The following is a 7,135-nucleotide window of genomic DNA, read 5'->3' on the forward strand; positions in this document are numbered from 1 at the left end:
TTTCTTTTCCGAAGGAAAACTTCTCTTGGACCCTACCAAACCTTCAATGCTATAAAATAATACAATGGACCAATGTATTTCATGTCAATAGAAATTTATGTTTAGGATATTTATTAGAAAATAAGAAATTTCACTTCTCACTAGGGGTTTCTCAAATCTAATCCGTAAGAGATTTTAACCTGGAGGGATGATTTGAAATATCTAATTATAGTAGAAAACAAAAGTAAATACTTCACTTCACTTTAGTTCAAATCACTATGTGACACTTGTTTCATTGACCCAAATTTTGTAATGTAATTAAGAACATATAGTGTTGGGGTGCCAACATTGATATTATGATGTCAAACTCTATTATATGGTGTAATGTTTATTTTTATTAATAAAAACACTAGAGTTTAGGAAAGGGGATGACCAAGAGATTATGATGCCTTAAGGAGGGGGAAATTGACTTCAGAGGAAAATATACCTTGGATGAATATTTCTCCTTGATGTGATGGTTAGTCTTTCCAAAAATTTGAAAGGTTAGGAAGATGAAGGGTCAAGGTGTGATTATAAAGATAAGAGGGAGGAGAAATCAAGGGGTTCTTTTTCTTAGTTCTTAAGCTTCTAGTTTTTCTTTCTTCTATTACTCTCTCATACATTTGTCTTTCTCACTTAGAAAATTCAAATTGACAAGAGGATTGGTGACAACCCAAAGAGGTTCAAACCTTATGACTGGTTAAGAGTTGTTCATGATAACTTATGTGACAAGAAATGAATGTGTTGTGGTGTTTTTTCTTTGGACTAGATGGCTCTGAGGAATGGGAACGGTCCTAATTGTGTATGCACATAGAGCACTGAAGAGAGGAGGGTCGGGGGAATGAAGAAATCAAAGAAGTAATCCCTTGTGTTGTGTGACCTGCATGGTATTTTTGTGAATGTGAACCTAATGAAAGATGGAAAAACTGATCACTGAGTTTTCCTATGTGTGTGAAAAAGATTGACCTTCACTTCTGGTGTTAAAATATGGTCTAAATTTGAATGTGTGAAATACCCTCGAGTTAAGTTCTCCTCAAGTCATTAAGATATGGCACAAGGGTGGCCAGCTAGGAGAAAAATTGTATCACAACTGAGTCTATGGTGAGTTGTAATGTGGCTCACACTACTTCAGTTTCCAGTATTTTTCTGGTTGCAATAGATATTTATTTCTATGTTAATAATATTTCTGGCATATATGTTTTAGTGGCACACATGATTATTTAATTGCTATTTTTAACGATTTTATATGTACATGCATTTACCTTTCAGCAAATTTATCATGCTTGTAACTATTATACTATTTGATTGTACCTTTTTATATGTATTAAATTTTATAACAACTTTGGTTAAGGAATATAGGCTTCATAAATTCTTCTTCAAACAAGCCATGTTGGCATTTACACTAGTAATTTTCTTCTGGGAGGTTCTAGAAGCATAAACTTGGACCATAGTAAGGAGAAATCTTGTTGATCCTCTAGTCCAATTTTCAGATCTTGGGTCGCGAAATTTTAGGAAATATAATCAAGGGAAGTTGGGCTTCCTAAATACTTTCTTTAAACAAGTCATGTTGGCATTTATTCTAAAAAAATTCTTCTGGGAGGTTCCATAAGATTAAATTTGGAGCAGAGTGAGGGGAAATCTCGTTGATCGTCTAGTTCAACTTTCAGATCCTAGGTCATGATATTTTAGGAGATATGATATGAGGAAGTTGAGCTTCCTATATGCTCCTAAAATCATGCATCAAATAAGTCATGTTGGCATTTCTTCTTAAACTTTCTTCTGGGAGGTTCCAAAAGATGAAACATGGGCCATAATGAGGGGAAATCATACTAATCATCGAGTACAACTTTCATATATTGGGTTACAATATTTTAGGAGATATGATCAAAGGAAGTTTAACTTCCTAGATGCTCCTAAAATCATGCATCAAATAGATCAAGTTGGCATTTCTGTTATAATTTTTCATCTGGGAGGTTCCAAATGATGAAACTTGGACCATAGTGAGGGGAACTCTCACTGATCATCTGGTTTAGTTTTCAAAACTTGGACTACTATAGTTCAAGAGATATTCCCTGAGGAAGTTGATATCTTAGTTTACATGCAATGTGTTTGAAGAAATGCCTTACTGGTTTAATTATTCATTGCATACAAATTGTTTGATGGAAATGCCCCAATGAAAATGTTGTTTTATGGATGGAGATAATATTTTTGCATATTAGCATTGTTGTATGATAGTATTATTGTACTAATATATGTTTATTTGCATGAAAAACATTTGAAGAAACATGTTAAAGGTGTTTTATTACAATTTTCATGCAAACTATTTGATAAAATACCTCAAAGATAGAAATCAAAAGTTGCATGATTGACTGGTGTATTTTAGTTAGTAGGTTACAAGTGGAGTCAGAGCAATGTTTCTTATTTGATTTCAGAGAAAATGTTTGAAAAATTGTCTACAAGAGAAAGGATACTTTATTGGTTATGTATAAAGTATTTGAAGAAAGGTTTACATGTAAAGTGTTTGAAAAAATGTATGAGAGGTGAAAATCAATTTTTTGCAAGTTTGGTTAGGATAAATTTAATAAGAGTATGTGACAAAGTGGTATCAGAGCTTATTGTCCAACTAGTAAAAATAAAAATAACTTTTTGGGTACCTTGTAACCTCTATATTTCATTAAGGAAACTGGGTATGTGACAAAGAAGTATAATAGCATGGTTTAACACCGGACCTAGATGGGCTCAAGAATAGATGAAATGGGATCTCTGAAACTATGTGACAAAGTGGTATCAGAGCTAAGGTTCAACGCAAAACCTGGATTGGCAAGTATAGGAAACAATTTAAGTTTTAAATTAATATATATGCATTAGAGAAATTTTGAGGTCTAAAATGGACCTCCTAAGGAATAATATCAAATAATAGAGGAAATAATAAAATAAGATTACATTACATCATCAAAGTTTAGAGGGGAAAAAAGAAAAAACTACTTTTTCAACTCAGATTTTCAACTTATCTCCATATGGTTTTACTCAAATTTTGAGAGGGAGCACTCGTTGGATGCAAAATTCAATTCATCATCCAAGGAGTACCTATGTTGTGTTGAAGAATGTAACTAGGTTCGGTCCTCATAAATGTATTTAAGTCACAATATAATGTATTTTTCAAAAGAAATAAAAATGAAATTTTATTATTATTAAAATTGACATATTAAAGCATGAGTTTCATGCTTGTGTCAATTGTTTTTAGGTCAAAGCCTCCATTGTAGGCTTCTAGGGTTTGTGTCAAGTGTCCTTGTCCATGTCATAATCTAAATAACCCTTATTGGGATTTATTTGTCAAAGAAGAAATTTATTTTATTATAAAATAGTTCAATTAGGCCTCCTCCACCAAGTCGGCCTCAAACTGGACAAGTTGGTCTACTCTGGGTAGCAGAATCATTTGTCAGTCACTCAAAACAAGTACGATCTGCAACATCTAGGGACAGAAAAGGTGCAAATTTCAAGAAAGGAGGAAGAAAGATAGCGAAGGAGAAGGAGGTCTATAACAAGCATAAGAAGTCAAAATTCTCCCCCTTTTTCCCACACGTGTGAAGTTGTTGGAGGGGCCAAAATCCTGTAGTAACTGGGAGGCTGAATTTTTGTTGTTGGGGGTCAAAATTTTGCAACTGGGAAGTCGAATTTCTGGATTATTGTTGGGCTGGAGCTACTAGATGAGAAGAGACTACTATATCATCTTTTAAGGATGACTTGGTGGAGGAGGAAATTTTGTTGGTCTAAAGTCTTGGTCCATCTCAATCTAAATTATTGAAGGAATATTTCTTGACTGGGTTATCCCCTATATAGGAGTTTTAGCGTTGGTTGTCCGCCTACATCTGGTGTCCCTGATCTTCATGATTTTCTTTCAATAATTGTTTTATGAAACAAAGATAAAGAAGAACATAAGAAAGTTAATAAGAACATAATAATATCATAAGAAATTATCAACATAAGAAAATCTTTCTGATTTTCTAACATGGTTTCAAAGTTAAGGTGAAAGAAGGAAGAAAAAGGAGAGCTGAAGATCTATTGAAGAAAGGGATGAAGGAAAGGTCATTAAAGAGGATCATATAAGGGGATAAGTCTACCATCTACAGGAACAATGGAAAACTCAATGAAGGTAGAGAAAAAACTAGAAGGAGCCTCCAACTACAGGGCATGGAAAAAGAGAATAGATCTCATTCTCGAAAAGAATAAAGTCTTAGATCTTGTTGAAGGAAGAGTCAAGAAGCCTACTATTGAATCAAGTAATGCATATCAAGTGAAGTTTAGAAAACTTGAAATCATGGCTATGAATCTTATAGTGGATGTAGTTAAGGATAACTTAATTCCATACATATCCAACATAAATTCTGCTCAAGAAATGTATGAGGCTCTCCCCAAGTTATTCACAATCAAGAACATTGGTCAAATATCAAGCCTCAAGAATGAGCTAAGAATTGTTAAGATGACAAATGATGATATTGTTTCATCATACGTTTCAAGGATATCTAGAATCAAGGATGAACTCCAAGCAATAGATGAAGTTGTCCCAGAAAATGAGCTCGTAATTATTGCCCTTCCAGGACTACCTAAATCTTGGAGTGCCTTTGCATGAGGACTCAACAGTTGGAAGGATATGCCAACGTTTGAACAAATGTGGAATGCATGTAGCCAAGAAGAATCCAGAATATCGATGGTACACAACAAAAAGAAGAATGAAGAAGAGAACGCCTCAAATGCTTACATTGCTCATCACAAAAAGAAGGGAACCTTCAAGAAATTCGAAGGAACAAAGAAGAAAATGGACCTATACATGGTTGAACGCCACAATTGCCACAAGATGGGACATTACCAGAGTCGTTGTCCTGAGAATCCAAGAAATAATAAGGGAGAAAGGGAACATGCAAATGTTGTTGATGAAAGACCACCAAAGACTAACAAGATGGAAGAATCTGAAGTCAAAGACTTATTTGCTAGGGATTCCAAGGGACATTATCCCTTGCATATCCTTATATTATATTCTAAGTTTTGAATTGTTTTCCTTTATGTTCTGATCTCTAGAATTTGTAGGTCTAACATGTTAAGAAATTTTTGAATTATTCTTATAAGTTGTAGGTATCCCTCAAGATTGGAATAAGAGGGAGCCCTCACTATATTACCAAAGATAAGTATCTTATTCCTTGTCTTACCTTTTATGTTTGGTTTCCCTCTCTCATCAAGATGTGTTTGTATTATATGCTAATAACCTTTCTCTTTATATATTTCCTTGGCTAGGAAAGCTTGTTAATTGCTCAAAGATCATGAAGACGACTTCAAAGGATTGACTTGAAGTATGAGAGAATTTCTATTGAAATATTTCAAGCATTGATGTCCTACAATGTTTGATAAGAAACAACCCAAGGTATGTCTTAGGCTATAAGCTTTGTTACAAAAATATCTTCATATAAAGATATGGTCATTCTTCTTTTAAATTTTTCTCTACTAACATCGTTATGTCTAGGGTTTTTGAATCATAAGAGATGCTTGTTTGGGTGATTAATCATTAGATTGAATCTACCCTCATTATATTTTGATTATTTGTATGGAACCCTAAAAGGTTCTCTATAAAACCCTAACCTAAGGGTATGTCTATAATTATGAAACCCTAGTCTTCTTAGGGTTAATAATGAAGTCTAGAAAGCATATTCTCTTGTTTAGAGCCTTGGTATGGTTATAATAAAAACCCTAGTCCTTTAGGGTTTGTTGTTAATGTTTAAAATGAAGCCCTAGGTGTATGTTCATCCGTCTAATCGAAACCCTAGCCTATTCAAAATTGTTGTATGTCTAACTTTAATATATTTGTGTCTTGGATTTATCTAGTAGATATTGTTGTATGCTTGTGGATGACTATGAAATCCTAGATATGTATGTTTGAGTATGCTAACCTAATTGTTGTTGCTCATGTAAATTATAAGGTGTATAACAAAGCCCTAATAGATTTTGATATTCTAGGATATGATGATATTGTTTTCGATATGATTTAGTCAAGGGTTTGCATCAAATCTTAGTAAAGTCTAACATTGTTGAAACATTAGATGCATGGTAGGATTATTATTAATTACTGATATCTAAGGCTTTGTGTCTCTAAGATGGAATCTCGGGTTTGTAATGGATCATAGTATAATTGGTCCTATATCTCTAAAAATAATATGGAAGCCCTAGAAAGAATGAGATTAATCTAAGTTGCTTTATGTTGCAGTCTAGGGTTTGTAACAAAACCATGGCAAAGAAGTTGAAGTTTACAAGTATATGTCTCTTACTGATTGTGAACCTAACTAGATTTAGGTATTTGATGTCTAAACTATTTGATTGTTTTGATGGTTCCACAACTTTAATATTGTTAACTTCATGCTTATATATATATTTGGTTATACTTGTTTTAAAGTTTTGTAGGTACACATAATATCTGTATGAGCATGATCAAGATGACCTTGATGAAGTTATAGAAGTAGAAAGTAGTTGATCTCCCTAAGTTAAGAGGGAGCCTGGATAGAAGAAAAGGTACATCTCCCCAATTGAGAGGGAGGGCACATTATGACAATGAACACCTTGAATTAAAGAAAAGGACCTAAGAAGATCGAAGGATGTATTTAGTGTTGTTGAAGAAATGAAAGAAGTGATAGAAGAAAGCCTCCAACAAGATGTATTTGATAACTTGTTGATAAAAGCAGCATCCCGACCTCGAATGTTTGTGTGTACTTGTTTGTATATTTGAAAATTTATAATTGATTGGGGTTTGTGTTTGTACAGGTAGATCTCTCCATAAAAAGGTTTAACACTCTGGAAGCATGCTTCGGCAGATGGATATATCTAGTTTGATAGGGAGAGATGAAGATCTAATGGTGGATGCTTGGGAGGACATTTGGTCAGCCTATGTGTGTTTGATGCCCTAATCCCAAAGAGGGAGGGTGGCGTTGGTCTTGGAGCTCTGACCTTGTATACACACCTAGGTCCTTAGGTTGATGGTTACTTAGTAAGTTTGATGGTACCTATAGTGGTTGAAATCTTTAGTCCATCCTAGTCCCATCGAGAGATAACCCTGGTCAAGTATCTAGTCTGTGGC

This window comes from Pinus tabuliformis, chromosome 7 (genome assembly GCF_031772625.1).
Source record: "Pinus tabuliformis cultivar Carrire ecotype Pingquan chromosome 7, CPIR1, whole genome shotgun sequence".
Classification (NCBI taxonomy): domain Eukaryota; kingdom Viridiplantae; phylum Streptophyta; class Pinopsida; order Pinales; family Pinaceae; genus Pinus; species Pinus tabuliformis.